The 18,177-nt window shown below is 38.3% G+C and overlaps 1 protein-coding gene across 1 annotated transcript in view; it reads left to right on the plus strand.

The window, feature by feature from the left end:
- The window catches only part of rbfox1 (RNA binding fox-1 homolog 1), a 648,127-nt gene that overhangs the window by 248,238 nt on the left and 381,712 nt on the right, over positions 1-18,177 (plus strand). The window lies entirely within an intron of this gene.

The raw sequence follows: 18,177 nt of genomic DNA on the forward strand, positions 1-18,177 counted from the left end.
GGTGAGCCTTCAAATAGCTGCTTGCAGCTGTCTCACACTGTATCTCAGCCAGCTACAATTGAGTATGAAGCCTTTGGCTTGACCTTGTCTCTTTCATTCCAATTCCTACACTTTTATTAATACTCTGTAGGATTTTATACATGAGAAATGTATCTTTGGTCACTCTTTACAACCTAAATTGAAATGAAAAATGATTGTGCATCAACTGTGCATCAACTTAACATTTAAAATGGAGAAGATGAAAATGAATGACCCCCCTTTTTCTTCAACAGAGATGCATTTGACATTCAGATAGAAAAGTCACAGATTGCTCCAACCATTAACTGACACTCCATTCGTGAGCTGCACCATGCAAAGTGGATTTTGTTTGCTTGGTTGGTCAAGTCTATTATGCGGTGTTCTGCAGCCCGCAAAGATGTGCCTGCTGCTCAGTATTGCAAGCCCACAAAACATTAGTAACATTCTGGCAGCTGGCAGTTGTGTTGTCTCTGACATTATGTCTGGAGCAGTGCATTTCGGCAACCGATATCTATCTGAAAAGATGACAGCCATCAGCCATGGGCTACTGGGGATCTATTTGTCTTGTTGAAAATCAGCACTCATTAGTTTTACAACAGTCAGCACTTCCAGGGCTCAGCAAATCAGGATATCTGTCGCACAAGACTGACCTCTTTTGCACAAACTGACAACTCTGAGCTGTGCAGAGTGTTCAGCTCCAGTGCAGGACTCCTGCTGGCTTTCTGCTCACTGCCTGGTGAAGCATGTGAGACCAGGAGAATATTTTTGTCTTTTGTTTTTCTTCCCTGTGGAAATTCGGTGGAAACACATTTCCCTTTCAAGGAGCTAAGCTCAAAAATAGTTAACGTATTATCAGATGTGTAGAGTATACTCGGAATTGTGATCTATGCTGCTATATTGACAGGGAAACTAAGAATGTCAGAGGCTGAACTGTCTCAATGTACTAAGCAGTTCAGTCAGTGATAATAGATGACTTGGCTTTGGAAGAAAATGTTGGATTTAGTTGTATTTTGCTGGTACTCAGGATTTTGCAGTCTGTCCCATTCAAAAGTGTATGGACTTACAGTAACATCTAAAATAATACCAAGTTGAATAAAAACTAAATAAAACTGCATAGTTCATTACAATATCTGCATGCTTTCCATAGTTTTTAGGTTGGCATGCCCTGATTAGTAGGTGAAAAATTATTTATTTTGTTCATCTTTAAAAGCGCTCTGCCAGTTTATTTTCTACTCCCTGCTGGTAGCTTATCCGTCTGTTTTTCAGAAGAATGACGCTTTTTTGTTTGTTTGTTTTTTTGCGAGGCAGTAACCATGGAAACTTGCAATTATATGGGGTGGTATCACAACAGCAGAAACCGTCAGTGCAGAGAGGCCAGGCAGTGCTCAGGTCTGGGGTGCTCAGCAGAATGCTGGGCAACTTTGGTTTGGACTGGCTTCTGGAAGAACTGACTGAGAGCTCAATGAATTGTGCATAGCGGAAGACAGAATGGTATAAATAAGTAAATATGAATCAAAGGCTTCCTAGAAGCTACACAGAAGGTGAACTACTGATGTGGTGACTGCTAATTGGAATAAAGGTGTTGTGAAATGGGATTTCATGGCAGCCTTAAAATACACCATTTGGAGTTCCGATATTCAGAGCTGCTTGTGGTGAGATAGGTGGGGATCTGGGTGCATGGAGTTAGTTCTTAACGAAGCGAGGCTAATGAGCAATGTAGGCTGTCAGTTAGCTAAGCTCAACTGACAGTCGTGCTGCTCCAGGAAAGTTTCTTTGACCTTTCGAGAAATTCCTCCTTCGCTGCCACTGGCTCCATACTGTAGGTCTGTCTGAGCAACACGGTAGAGGCAGCCAAAACGTTTTCCCAAATTGTGTAGCGAATGTTGACACATGAGTATGGGTACTTCTGTTGCTGTTTTGGGTGTGTGGGTGTAGGATTTTTTATTTTTTATTTTGAGTCCCGCTTATAAACAAATATTTAAGCACAGTATTCCGTCAAGTGGTAAATGTTACGTTTTTAATTATGCCAATGTCATTTTGTTGCAAACAAGCACAAAAAATAATGGGAGGAGGGAAAAGATCAGGAGAGAGAGCGTGCATTATTTGTGAATATTTCATGGAGGTTATTTATCATATGTATGATAAAATGATGCATAATTCAGGAGTGCATTATTGGATCCTGCTGTTCTTATATAGCTAACAGCAGTCTTCATAAAAACTGGGAAATTGTCTATCAAGCCATTGAAAGGAGTATTCAAGCATAAAGTATAAGCTTCTCCCTGACTTCTTAAAAGATGTAGTCTCATTTCATTTTGCTTGGCAGAATAATAGTTGTGAGATGTTTTTTTTTCCTCAACTGAAATAATACAATTTGCTCAGGAGAGGGGAGTTGACAGCCTAAGTATTTAACAGTGTGGGGACTAAATGCATTGACATTGAGCTCTACTGCTTGGTTTATACTGCTGGTTGTGTGGATTACCCTTTTCTCCAGTGTGGTGTGATGAAACAGTGAAACAGAAAATGCCATTTATTTACTTTTTATCTGAGCCACTTTTTATTGGTTTTGATTTTTTTTTTACACAGAACAATATACTACAACACCACTTTGTGTCAGTCCTCTCCATTGGTGGTACCACCCTCAGGCTGCCACCAAAAGGCCCCCTGAGGCACTGATTTGACTGCATCGGCTGCAGCACTCCAAGCCTACATCACATATTCTGCAACATGGATCTGAGCAACAGAAACACCATAGAACTCCTGTCAGAACAGGACAGGATCCAGTGCATACGGGGCAGGGCATGAGGAGGCTCCCAGTTTAGCACCAACAATCTTTTAGCTGCACTGAGACCCGCCAACCCAATCTGATTCTACCACTGTGAGGAGCCAGGATATGAGGAGCCAAATCACATCATGCCATGACGCAACCCCAGACTGTAGAATTTCCAAAAGTGAAAACACTGAATTTGTGAAAAGTGATTGATTTGCCTAAATATCTGCAGAGCACTCATTGCTGCAGAGTCCCGACTCAAATAAATGGTGGCTACCACTGCAGTAATAATTCTGCCTAGATCTATGTATGGGAAATGCGGTGTGATGTCCAAGCAACAGATTTTATCCGCACATCCAAAAGGTCACAAATGAGAAAGAGGCCATTTGGCCAATTAAATTCATCTGGCCCTATTATTCTATGGTCCCTTATTCCCATAGCCAATACTATTCGTACTGGGATGCCCTCCCGCTTGGTTATTAATTTCTCTGGGAAAAAAAAAACAACTGTTTTCTAACCAGGTTGATTTCCAAAAAGCAGTAGCCTTAGAAGAAAGTGTGTTGTCGTTTTAAAATGCTGCCTTTGTTTCCAATTCAGTCAGTTTGCTAAGATGAGAATTGCGCCGTTGCGAGGTGAATATACAGTACATGTAGGAGATCCTTTAATGAAGCCTTTTTCTATGCTTTAAAATGCAGGACACATCAGCTTAGCCATGGTGAAATTCAACAAACCCCTCACCTGAAGGATTCAATTGATAAAAAAACAGTGTAATCCAAAGCATCCTAAAACAAGTTTCAGATGATTAAGTGTTGTTTTATGGTATCTTTGACTATATAGAGTACCTACTGTGTATTAACTATGTAGTTACTGGATGGCAAGCTGTGACCGTTCCACATTCTTCATGCTGTTTCTTTCAGCTTCAGGTTTTGTGCTGAAGCACATACTGTAAGAGACCACATATCTTAATATCCTTTAGCTCATCATTCCTGCTCACCATGATGACATTATTTATACTGTGGAACTGACAGAATGTACCTTCCTTGCTTTGGGATGCTTTCTGCTTGTCTATCCTTTTGTCAGTCTGCTTGTCCTGGTGAGGGTCGTGTCAACGGCATCTTTTTCAACTGCGACACATTCCAGCTCTCCCTGAGGGATTCCTGAGTGCCCCCAGACCGGGGGTGTGATATAGTCCCTCCTGTGTGTCCCGGGTTGGCCAGGCCTCTGCCTTGTGGAACGCTTTCAGTGCAGCACCCATGCAAGCATCCTAGACAGGCTTCCTCACTAGGAACTTGAATCACCTCAACTGGCTCCTCTCTGTCTAGAGCAGGATCTATCTTAATCCCCACCATCTAAGAGAAGGAGAAACCACAAATGCTGTACTGTAATGTCACTGATGAGCTTAGGTTTGTTTGATTTTTATGACGAGGGAAATTCAATCACCCATCTTTACCTAAAACGGCATGTTTAATTCAGCTGTTCTTAATTGCAGTCTGGTTTCATGTGCATTGTTGTTTATATGTGCTAATACCTCAGCCTGTTGGATGATGGAGAGTGATAATAAGCTGATCTGATGATGTATTACAAAGTAGGTGAGCCACTAATGACTCTGGTATGAAGTTATATTGCTGTTTAATATGAGGTGTTGTTTTACCATATATGTTGGTTCCAGAAAAAGGCATATTGCACAGTAAAAGGATACTTAATGTACGTTACACAAGTTTAGCATGAAGCTCTGTGGTAAAAGCAGAGTAAAGAGTAGGAAATCATAGTGACATCATTGGAAAACACAGGGAGGTACTGTATGGAAATAATTACAAAATGTGGGTGCAATAAACTTTAAACAATTGGAAACCTGTATAAATGCCACACTGATTTAATGTCAAATTAACACAGAATCCCTGTAGCAGCGGGACACAACTCCAGTCCTGGAGGGCCAGAAGGCTTCTGGTTTTCTTTCCACCTGAGCCCTTAATTACCTATTTAAACTCATTATGTGCTGAAGTGGACAAATTGAAGCATTTATTTGTTCTTAAGAAGCTGGGGGTTTGAAGAGAGTTATAAAACCTGCTGGACAGCAGCCCTAGAGACTCAGAGCTGGCCCACTGCATCCCTGCAGGATGACACAGGGGTCTCTTGACGTTTGTTTTTCATGTCCTTCTGCTCCCCCATGTCAACAGCAGACGTACCCCCCCCCCCCCCCCCCGCTCCACAGTCCCAGGGCTTCAAAAATAAAACTTTCATATCTTCATCATGTGAATGCATGTCTTTTAATATGCTATGGCACCATCTCTGGATGACTGCTGAAACGTCATCCTTCAGAAAAGGTTCTCTTGAAGTTAAATCTTTTATAAATCTTGACAGGATAGTTCATTGGATTTTACTATGACTTATACAGTACAAAATGGAACTTCTTTTGTGTTGAAATTGATGTAATTCCTAGCTTTATTCAATGTCTTTGAAATCGTTCCAATCAGAAGACAAGCAACACTAAATAACATTCTTGAAATCATGCTTTAGAAAAAGAAATGAAAATAGTACAGCTTATCTTAATCTAAAGATAAAATCAGTTTTAGGTACTAGTTAAAATGTTAAGAATGCTAGAATATTGTTCATAGTGTATAATACATTCTTCTGTTTGGCCTGTGCTTCTCACAATAGTCTGTCACAAAGTATTCCTGCACAACTGCTTGTGGTTACATGTGTTGTTAAATATCTTCTAAAAACAGGCATCTTTCCAACGTTTTGCCATGATTCTCTGTCTCCTTCTGGAAATGCATGGGAAACCTGTATAAATGCCACACTGATTTAATGTCAAATTATATGTGTTAAGATATTACAATTCAACTACTCATTATTCTGTATTGAAAGGCACATGCTTTTTGAAAACCCTCTTGAGGGGTTAACCCTTTTAACTCTATTGATAATGTTTTTACTTCAGAAAGGAAAAGGATGAAAAAGTCACAAAAGGGAGAAATATCCATATTTTTGTCACAAGGTCTTAACTAACAAAGCCCCTAGCCCTTTTCAATTGCTAGTTACATCAAGACTCTACATGGACGTATGATAAAAGCTCAAGCATTATCTAGAGAGATAAAGATACTACTGTATCTGTTTTAACTGTCACAACTTATTTTGCTGAGCTCTAAAGGCAGCCCTTTTCCTATTTGCAGAAGCCAGATTTTTAGAAAGCTGTATGCTGGAGGAATTATAAGAAAGCTCTGAAGATAAAATACTTAACTGTTAAAATATTGAAGTTCGGATTCTGCAGTGAAATAGATAAAAAGGAGCATGTTGTAGCCTCAGATCTGCAAATGCTGGTTTAAGAAAGAGTAATGTAGAGTACCGACATGAGTGTAAATCTGTAGATTTGTGAAATTTGAGAGAAAAAAAGGTCATGCACTCTTTAAAATGCTGGCTCTGATGCTCTTACCCCAAACTTTTCTTTTTCAGAATTCAATGCACCTGTATAAGACAGAAATAGTGTAGAACAAACTTGAACATACATATTGCTCTTATACTGTATATACCACCGGCAAGGGTATAATCCCTTTACAAATTATGTACAGTATATCACGCATAAGGATTTCCAGCTGTAGAGCACTGATGCATCGTATGGGGGGAAACGTGGAAAAACACTTTTAAAGATACAGTAAAGATGCATTCAGTTACTGAACAAAACCTAAATGCTTTACTGTTCTCGTATATCCTACCATCACCTGAATGCTCATTACGTGATGTCAACTCCTTGCTTTTGTGTACTATTTCTGATGCTATTTTCTTCTACTTGGAGGAGCTGAATGCCCTTTGAAATACTCATAATTGAGTTTTAATGTGCACAGGGGACTGTAGAATAGTGCAATGTGTAAAACAATTAGATACGTCGACCAGCATCTTCCCTTTGTGTGTAATGTCTTTGAAAAGGGTGGGCCATGAGCTGTTTTATCCAGTAGAACTCATTTTTGTCTGCCACAGTAGAGTGGGATTAACTAGGATAGCTCTTTACTTTGATAAAAAGGGTGAATTATTTTCAGAGTCTCTCAGAACATCCCACTGAAATCCAGCCTCCGATTGGACAAACAGAACATTTGCTGTAAAAATCTTTACTCATTGAGAAGAGAGCTTTAAGAGTAAGGCTGCTCTAGCTGAGTCTTACAAAGAGCTACCTTTTAAAAATAGTGATTTGTTGAATACATTGGAAACGGGGAAAGAGAGAGTGCAAGGGGAACCGGTCCTTTGCAGCAAAGCTCAAATGTATCCCAATAAGTCAGAATTTCTGGCTGTGGCTCAGAAATGAGCTTTGTTTGCTTATCACTGGAATATTGTTTGGAGCACTTTTCCCTTCTGCGGCTTGTGATTTTTTGGTTAATAAATTACTTTAGCGGGAAGGCAAAAATGAATTAATAATAACTTCCATATGGTCTCCCGTAATCATTGCCTTTTCTTGTAAATTTAATGACAGGGCACCCCAGAGCTTCCTTAGCAAATCAGAATTTCCCTTTCATGGCAGTAATGAAGCAGGCAAACGAGGTATTCCACATTAAATTGAGGGTAGAACCACAGACGGTCGTAATGCAGAGAACCCAAGGTCATTTTGGATAGAGGCATTTAAGCCTGATGCTCTGAGACCAACCACATAGCTGCCTGTGACCACTGTGCAACAGTCACCCCTCCCCCACCTCAAGTCCATGGTGTTGGATTCAAACCCTTTGCTGCAGATCTGAGGATCATTGTTCAACAAACACAAGAGCATATGGATGCTCAGCACCAGATGGTTGGGACTTTTGAGTCCCAGGTGAATGTGTCAGGCTCCAATTTGGGGCTCAAGAGACAGGGTAAAAGAGAAGGTTACAGGGTAAGGAGTTGCTGGGCAGATTGAACAGGCAGTAGATAATTTAGCTGTAAGTGTGGAGTCGGATAATAATCTACAGGAAGTCAATATTTCACATGCCACCGAACGTACTGTATGCCTACAAGTATTATTCAGTGAGGGACAGTGTGTGGTGTGTGTCTGCTTTCTGCAGATGGAGAGGTACTTTGGAATGTGCCTGATCTCTTTCTGTTTTGCGGGTCATTTGTGCAACTTAAATCTCGAGGCTGGGTTTTGTGTCTTTGAACTCTGACCTACAGTATGCACACGCAAATCATGATAAGGCATATTATTGATGACAGTATCTCTTGATATCAATCTAGAACTTCAGGAGTTAGGAGTACAGTGCATTTCCTGCGTTTTCTCTGTCTTTTGATTTACGCTTTATGATTTAATTTCACTATCCAATGCACTAACCTTTCATATTTTAGTAGCTATCCAATGCAGACTGTATTTTTAGGATTACTTCATTCTTTAAGTTTTGAATTTTAGGTTGATAATGATTCTTTAACCCTAAGGTTCACTTAAGCGATTGCTGCCCAGCAAATTATCTCCAAACCTGAACGTTTCACAAAGCATTGGAGCAACTAGAGTGTGATACAGTGGCTACAGAGTGCACGTTTATGGCAGCTTATGTACACTACACAATTATCTTGATTTCTGCTAAAGCTACGTTTATCAAGGTAGATAAGGGGATGAAGCACATATTCAGTAATTTTCCAGCTTCTCAGACATTCTTTCCCCATCTAATATTTTGATAACCAAGCACACGCATAACTGCAGTCTGTTGAGATAACGGTACTCCTTCATTCTTTTCATACATCAGATCATCTAATCACCTACCATTCTGGGCCACCTCAGTTGTGATAAAATATGATTAAATATTTTTCCTAATTTATGTTTCTTGTATTGGTTGTCCCTTTAGAATCTAGGTTAACCTCCCAAAAGAACTCTCATCAAAATTAAATCTTCTCTTTGCTTTTAAACATCAAATATGTATATTATTATAGACAGAAGGATATACAGCTCTGAGACCAATTGGTACCAATGTAAATGGGAATTTGTTCTAAATTTAGTTCTCTGGTTAAACAAAGAATTGATTGTTTGAATTTTGCAAACACTGTGGTGTTTAATGACTTGGTTTAACTTGATTTTTGAAAGAAAAAAAAATGTTTTTTCAAGCAAGTGTTAAAACAGATTTTGAGGGGATCTGCCAGTTGGCGTTGGTTTGCTTGCTCATTATGTGTGGAAGAATGCTTGCCAAGTGCATCGGTCTGAAACTAACCAGCAGTGTTAGAGGAAACCGAGAGCCCTGATCAAGCAGATGATCTGGCAATATGAACCAATTTGTAAAGGAGATTTACAAGTTGGGGGGCATAACTTAGGTTTTCACCTTGATTTGAATATCAAAGCGGAGATGGTTTTCATCAAGCATTACTGCAGTTCTGTAAGCAGGATCTTACCGAGGGAGGTCAGAGTACACGTGTAAAAAGCCTCTATTCTGCTGTCCTTACAAGAAAGCACTGAGCTGTAGACGCCATTTCTCACATCGTGTTCTGTTGCTCCAGTGAAAATCCAAGGTGAAGATCCCAGAGAAGTAACTTCTTACTGAGGAAGTGTTGTCATTTATTTTAGCTGATGACTGCATCTTAATTCCTTGAAGAATTCCCTAATGGAAATGCATTTAATGAAGGTAATACAAATCCATACAACAGGGTTCAAATGTGATACTGTGTTCCAGGAAAGAGGGACCAAATCTCTAATCCACTGGAGTGGAATCGAGCCTCAATTAAACCGTATCTATCTATAACCCTGCAGAAATTCTATTTTTGAACAATGACATTCAGTAAAACCCTTTACAATACTGAAATACTGTACTTGCAAAATTAAAAATAAGTGCTTATATTGTAATATACAAAAATCAATGTCTGCCAATATTTCCCCGTGCAGAATAATGCTCAGAACAAGGGCAGACAAGTTTTGTATTTGTCAACGTGACATTTGTGTATCTGTCTGTGCAAAAATAAATGCACAGCTTGTGCAATGTGTGTTTGCAGAAATACATACAGTAAAAGAGGTTACAAACAATAGAAAGCTGATGGAGGGGTCTGGGGTCTAGAGAGATCGATACTAAATGTGTCGTGTATTGTACCCTAAAATGAAACTAAGGAATCTGATTTATTTTTAAGATCTAGTATTTTGAAGTTCTGTTTAATTTCTGATTTTGTGATAAAAATGTTTTAGAATTTCGAGAGTGTAATAAGTATTACTCCAATAAAATTGCAGTGTTTGGATTGAGTGCACAACCTGAGTGCTCCAAAAATCTTCTCATTATTAATTATTGCACTTTTCGGTGATGCTGTGCACTTGGCGTTAAAATCTCTGGCATGAAACCTCCTGAGTGGCCGAAGTGGTAAAGGACCAAGCTGAACTCTAAGATCACGGGTTCGAGCCTGAGCTGTGGTGTACGCTTGGTTGAGTGTTGCCGAGGGTGGGATCAGTTGGCCAGGGCTCTCTTGGCTCTCAGTGATACAGCGCCCCCCTATGGACTCCCAGAGTCTTGCAAATTTGTAGATGCAGTCAGTGAGAGCTGTGCCTTTCCTCCAATGGCAGACTCTCCCAGATCGGGCTGTTTGACCTGTGGCTTGTTAAAAGGCAAATGGCTTGAAGTTGCATGGGTCAGAAAAGTAGGCCCACACGTCCTCATTCCCCACTGTGTATATTATCCACTGTGTACATTATTAGGTATCACTAGGTTTGTACCTGCAAACCAAGATGGAACAAAAAAACACAATTGGCAAGTCCAAACCAAGAGGACATTGCAAAAGTAACTAGCAAATCTAAATTTGAAAAGGAAGGAAAAAATGCTCTGTTTTCTCTGGGACTAATTTTCCCAGACAATCTCATGTCAAGGATGGGGCTTGTTTCAACACAACAGTGTGAAATCGGTCCACAACATTGCTAAATTGAACCAGCAAAAAGCACTGAGTCCTTTTTAAAGTGAACTATGTTTGTTTCTTATGTGAACAAAAAATAACCAAGTTCTTTTCTCTCGTTTTACTCCAGCTATTCTTTTCCAAGCGAATGGAGTTTGGCAGCCCAGACCACAGTGCTCAGGATGATGCAGATCCACTCGATTAATATTTTCCCAAACAAAAATCTGCCATTATATTTCATTTAGTTTTTTTGACTCCGCCTCTGTTTTGAAATTCATGCTGCGCTCTGGTACAGTACAGAGGTTTTGAGTGATGTTAAATGACATAAAAGGGGCCCTCCTGCAGGATCCAGAGAACTGATGCTCACCTGCCCCAACTTGTGCTACACATTACATATGATTGTTACAACACGCTCAGTACAGGAATTAACACTATAGAATTTACAATGGCTAAATGCATGAATTCAAATTACTTGAATTGAAAAATTGATGGTTTATAGAAAAGATAATTTAGATAAGTAAGTGCTGTTTAATTCTGCTTTGAGTAACTTTAGAAATGAATGAAAACTAAGGGAAAAAACAACCCTAAATAATTGAGAAATACCATTCTGCATAAGATATATGCTGTATATACTGTATAAACCTTTTGTGATTGTGCAGTCTTCTTTAGAAATGTATGGGCTGCTCAGATAGGCTTCATGTACTGTAAACAAACTTGAAAAGCAGATTAAAAGAAGCTGATTACATTTTCATCTACCATTTCCTTGAGAGATAAATATGAAACGAAAAGAGAATGATCACTTTATTTTTCACACGCACAGATAAAGGCTGGAAATTAGACTACAAGAAACAAGAATTCCTTGGTGAAGCTTGTGTGCAAGTGGAGAACATTTTAATAGCTTCTTAAGGTACTTGACTTTTTCTTGTCTGTGAAAGAGTGCTTCACACTGTGTGCTAAGTTATGTCTTATAATGACATACATTTTCCACTAGAGGCCAGCCGTCTAAGAAAAGGAAAAAATCCCCAGCAGTTCAAACTTAAAACAGCACTGAACTTCAATGCACAGTGTATGTACAGTACACTTCTCTGCTTATCTTTTAAACTAATTCTCTTGATGATGCTGGAAACCTTCTTCATGCAGAAATGTAGCATCATGCTGAGTTTGGAGAAAGCAATGAAATGAGACGACTTGATTACAGGGGTGTCCCAGAGGGGTCTTTTTCAGTGGGAAGATTAACACAGATCCATGTAGTGTGCAATTACAAGGATTTAAATGACTCAGATAACAAATGAATATAGCATTCACTGTGATGCACTTCTCATGCATGTGTGTGGATCATCAAAATTGTTAAACCATTCAGTCTTTTCAATTAGATCAACACTTACCTGTGGCATTTTCTTGCCTTTGAACAAAGAAAAGTCCAAAGTTCAGAATCGTTACGTGTAAAGACTGAAATAAAGGGATTATCAGAACAGTATTATTTCCATTACTGATATGGGGAATCAGAAAGGAAAACTGATTTTTGATAATGACTAAGGGCAGTGGGGATGAATGGAGACCTGTGACTGGAAATGTGAAAAGCACTGCTCATGTATTCAAATGTATGTTTTCGAAATGGTATCAGTTCAGCTATCTGATTTGTATTTATTGGTAGGAGACTCACATATGACTTTCCTCGTAGAACTGTACATCTCAGACTTAGTCATGACTATTATTATTATTTGACAGTAAATATAAATTTATCGCTAGGAACAAATGATATGTATATTATTACCATACTGATAACTATTGCTATTCCTTTTAACCAAGGGGAAATATAGTGAAGGAATATTTTTATGTCTTAGTGGATTACAATTTTTTGCAACAGAAAGATTATTTAGATTCATTTCACTGCATTATTTGATAATACAATATATTCGAATTTTATTACTATATTATTATCCAATAATAGTAATGCATGTGACCCACTTCCTGGGCGATCCCTTAGCAATATACTGCTGAGGTATAAAGAGCTGAATTCTCAGTGGAGCTGAGAGATCATTTTAGTTGCAAATTTAGTTTCAATGTGGTGATTATTATTACATTCAAACTCTGCTACAATTTACAGTAGCTCTCTATTAAAAACTGCTGTTTGGTCGAGGTAATAGAGAGACCATAAGGTTGTGCAGTTCAGTGCAAATACAGTGCAAAATGGGAGTCAGGAGTAAAAGAAGGACTATAGAAGCTATAAAGTCTTTGAGAGTTTTCTGATTTAGAGGAAAAAAGTAATGTTTTTCAATATTAATGAATCTGTTAATGAAAGGATAAGTCTTTCCTTGCGTGCTCAATAGAACCTACTGCATGTCACATTCTTGAAAATGTTGAAATGTCAATTTTGCCATATGGACAGCAGAAAAATTGAAAGCGACACCAGTTCTGAGCTTCAGCCAACATCTCAGAAAGATACCACAAAGGGCAGCCACAGTGATCAGGCTGAAAGAATAAGAAAGACCTGCAAAGTATTGGGTTTTCCTAGGAGATCTTCCATCCAATTACTTGGATAAGCCAAATCCAGCTTAGTTTCCAATATTTGACAAACGTGAGCTCTAAGGTTGTTTTGCTGTGGGCAAAGTCAACATCAATAAGTCTATTGCAATATAGCTTTCATAAGGCTAAACACTGTAACATAATTATTTCGTAGGAGCTGAGGGGTTTGATCCCACAACAGATTCATCAAGTGCTCTCATCCAGAGATGAAGGGTATAAGAGAGAATATGATAAGAAGTTATAATACTCAGTTATGTCTCCTTTATGTTCATTTACTGTGTAGCATACTACTTTCACTTGCTAGCTCATAAAGAAACAGTGTGTTCCTTCCATGTTCAAGATACAACAAACAAATACAGCGTTGATTTGCAACTTCACAGTATTTAATAAAATGTACAAAATGATATTGGGATCTATGACATTTAGACCATCCTTCTTTCCAGAAACCTGCTGATTTCTACATCTGTGGGTCTGGGTTTTTCAGTGAGCACGCTCACTGTGGAAGACTAAAAAGAAAAGATTTCACAAACATAAGGATAAATGATGAAATTGCAGAGGCAAACAGGAAACATTAAGGTTTAAATATGAGCAAGGGCATACAAAATACTGTACAGAGGTATGTAGGCAGGAGATGCTGTTTATATCCAAAAAGTGAAAATGCAGTAGTGGTCAGCGCCACTGTGAGTGCAGTGCAGAGCCTCAGAATACAGGCCTGCCTGTAATGTGCTCTTCTAGAGGGAAAGCCTCAGTTGCATAAGGACAGCCACATGGTCTCCCACAGCGGTGAGTCACAGTGCCAGAGAAAACACAGCGACAGGGTTATGAAGCATGACCAGCCCAAGACACAAAACATTAACCCTGTCTGCCTCCACAGAACAACCAAAAGTGAATCATTGTCATTTTCCTTGTACATATTTCCTGGAAGCCTTTGCACACGTAAGGTCTGTCATCATCATTAATTAATAAGTACAATGTGAAAAGATTTAGCACTTCCCTGCCTACACTTCACAGTGGAGCTAAACTGTAAGTTTAACATTTGTTTTCCAATTTTCACACATCTTATAGTCCCTGATCTTTTTCATGACTTAATGCTGCATTTTTTTAAATGTGCGTGTACCTTTTAGAGAAGAAAATGCTGGGTGTTTGTATTTTTTATTGCTGGATATTTGTATTCTTTCTCTGTATAAGAAAGTTGTAAACTTTACTATGCATCATAATTGAGGTAAGGAGTGTGTGAATACAGCTGCAGCATTTCAGAGAGGAACAGCTACAGGGTTGTCCTTGGAGATTTAGGATCCTGGCTACAGCTTCTTGGAGGAGGACCCCAGAACTCTCTCAGATTTCCCTCTTGCTGAAAAGAATCATGATTCTTTTTTGACTTCTCTCTGAAAACAGCTTTAATATTGGTGTCCTGTTTGTCTGGTCTGGGATAAAATGCACTTTAATTATTTATACTGTTATACTGTAAATCAAAATTATATTAATTAAGGTTAGAACATAAAAATACCCCCTAGCAATGCTGTTCTCCACTTATACAGCTATAGTAGGTGGACTGTATCTTGGACATGAACCCAAAACCTGTCAGTCATCAGACCAAAGGCTCATCTATTATGGAATACCACTTTGATAATGTAATGTATTACTGGAAATATTTGGATTATAGTTTAAGATTTGCATGGAAGACAAATGTAGTATATACCTGAAAAGAAAGTATAGTTTTCAATAATTCATGTTGCTTTGAGACTAAGGTAATGCTATGGGCATTACAACTGTCCCTTCTCCTGGAAGCTAGCAGTATCTCTGCTGACCATCAATAATGCATCACTGTCAAAATCCACACAGTAAAGCCTAGACAAAAGTTTATTAGAGTTTCCAGATAACTTCAGCAGAACTTGAAGTTCCTTATTTCTTCTTCCTCGCAGTGAAGCCCATAACTGCCTTCCAGGCACTGTCTGCCCATATTCCAGCTTAAATTTTAATGCTTCAAATATCAAAACAAGACGTTCTGTTCTAAATAGAATTAATGTGGCTAATTATAGAATATAACATTAAGGGGCACATAATGCTTCTACTGAGATAGTTATTAAAACGAGTTTAGAGCATTAAATCCTACCAGAGGGACTCCAGGGAAAACCAGGATTAAAAGATCTCTTACTGCATCCAAGAACTGGGAAATAAAATGTGCTTCATAATTTATAATCTGCTTGGTTCCATAAACAAAAATAAAACTTTGCTTGGGTATTGATGTTTTGAGGCTTTAAAGGGACGGTTATTTTCTGTGAAAATGCTATTTATGGTGTGGACCTCCATGGGGTATCCTCCTCCCAGTATACAGACTCATCCCAGAAATAATATTGCGTGACAGCAGGAAGGAAAATTGAATGCAGAGTAAATTGTCGGGAGCCAAAGGCCAACGTAACCTTTACAGGAGGAAGAAAGTCTTTAAAGTAAAAGAGAATTTCAGCTGAAAGCAGTAACCCCAATAAAACTGTGAAGGGAGGTTTGACGATTTGAAATTGTGCTACAGTAGGTAAATTACATCTTCTGTCACAGGATTAAAGAAATAGGCTAGTTACTGAATGACCTGTCCTCTTTTTTTTGGGGGGGGGACATGTATGTACTTTGCAATAAAATGTAGTGTTGGGAAACCTGCTTAAACTGGAAAACATACTTATTGCTGACTCTACATTCCTTCTGCTATGTTTATAGTACATAGCCAATAGCTATATTATGTAACTCACATTTCATTTAAAGTCAAAACTGATGACAGTAACATGTCTGATATATTTCATTTTTCATGCCCTTGGCTCAGTAACTGAAACACACTAGGAGTTTGTTCTGCGTTGTTTACTGTACGTTCAAATATTTCTCTTCTGACCACTTACTGTATGCATCATAATTTATGGTGATTATAATTTCCACTGCTGTACGTAGTTCATGAGTATTTGTATTTTTTGAATGATTTAAATTTTATAGCAGGGACTCCAGTCAATTATACTGTATATGGTACTGTACTGAAAGCATTTCTTACTGCCAGGGATTGTAGATTTCCCACAGTTGGCTTTGTCTCATTTAGATAAGTTTTTCTCCCTCTGTAAAAGTGTTTGTGCCACAGTGTTAAAGAGTGGGCCCCTATTTACCTGATAGAAGGGCAAAACTATTTATAGACTGTGTTTTTACGTTTTTACAAAAGGGCTTGAGGCGTTTATGAATCATTGCATCTTTTTAACTAATTTTTTTTTTTGCTTACAAGCTTCTTGAGATTAGTTTACTTCTCGGACTGCTGTCAGACTGTTCTGCTGACCTATATTTTAGTGATGAAATAGAAAGTGATACAAAGAAATATCTTACATTTAACACTGTTCTAAAAGGGCAGATATTGCATAACACCATGTTGTTTTCCCCTTTCATAATTTCAGATACAAAATGTGACCTGGGGGTTCTGAGGCTTACCTAAGACCTACTGTAAAACAATTTAAGTATAGTATACCTTTAAAAATCCCCTTTAAGTAAATAAGGAAAAAAACACAACATACATTTTTTAAAACTTAATTTTTACCACCGAAACCTCATTGGACGTTACTCATAATAACAGGCTGAAAATGTAAAAGTGTAATGAGAGAATACTCAGTTCTTTGTCTAGTAGTTTCTTTCGGTGAATCATTCTGATACTGGTTTGAGTAAGTCTGGCTTCTCTTCCTTGAGGGATAAAAATAAAAACAATCATGAAAATTAAAATTCCGTCTTACTGCTGAATGCCTGCCTCTCGCTTTGTGCCTTGAAACAGGACCCCGTTTCTTTTCACAAGCTCGACAGAGACTAATAAGAATATATAATAAATAATCACCTAAGCAGGCAGGTTCAGAAGAATGACAAAGTAAAAATAAAAGATTGAGCACCTGTTTTACTTTGTATAAATGTATAGAACAATAGCGAGGGTGTCATGAATAAATTACAAACTATTACAGGCATTATGCATTATGTAGGAGGCTAATAAATAAGCATAAATGGTTTTAGGAGGACTATTTCAAGTGTACTTTTTTCCCCATGACTGTCTTTCTTTTGTGCAATCTCCATCCTCCTGTCTCTCTCCCCCTCTCTTTGCCTTGCACTTGAAATTGGCTGTCATGTGTGGACACACAGGACTATGCAAGGTGCCCTCTTCTGTCATGTGGTACATATTTAATGCTTGAGAGAACAGGGAAGGGGCTTGAGCTGTGGTGTGTGTGTGCATGCATATATGTGTGAGACAGAGCTAAAGAGGTAAAAATGGACATGTGACAGAGGAAAGGATACTTCTCACTTAATAATTGTTATTGCATATGGATTATATATTAAATTTATCAGCCGTGAAAAGAGGTTTTTTTTTTTTCCTTAATGCCCCTGCTGGTCTCAAAGTTGTTATTCCTGTATTAGGTGTTGAAACCGAAATGTGTCTCCAGTAACCATTTTAATTGGGTCTGCTGTCAACAAGAAGAATAATATAAAGTGTGCAAAATACTCCCATCTGTAGACACTTACAGTTGGGATACCCTACCATTATGTGGTATTTAGTTCTTAAAAAAACTTGCAAATTCAAAAATAATCATTAAATTGTTTAGAACAAGCCTCCTCCAAATGGAGGAATGGACTATGCTTATCTGAATATCAGTGAAATTGTGAAATGCAAATGGACAAAAAAAATTGAATTTCACACTGACATTGAATTACCATTGTCCACATTTGTGCCCACAAATCTGAAACATTACAGACCAGCTCATGAGTGAAAAATAACATCAGAACCTCGTTACCTGGAAATTCTGTATCCTAATTGCTCCTGTTTCGGGTATTTCTGCATCATACTGTTTAAACCCCACGCAATGCGTGTCAAGTATCATACTGCTCACTGTATAGAAGCCTATTCAGGTGTTCCACCCAGCAGATGCAGAAATCAGTATCAATGTAAGATACAGTACGTTTCAAGACAAGTTATAGGAAAAAGGTGATTGCATTTTTAAAACTATTTTTACAGTAACCGTCTCACCTTAAGTCATACAAATTTACTACCAGAATCAACTGCATGT

This window comes from Atractosteus spatula, chromosome 18 (genome assembly GCF_055471065.1).
Source record: "Atractosteus spatula isolate fAtrSpa1 chromosome 18, fAtrSpa1.hap1, whole genome shotgun sequence".
Taxonomy (NCBI): domain Eukaryota; kingdom Metazoa; phylum Chordata; class Actinopteri; order Semionotiformes; family Lepisosteidae; genus Atractosteus; species Atractosteus spatula.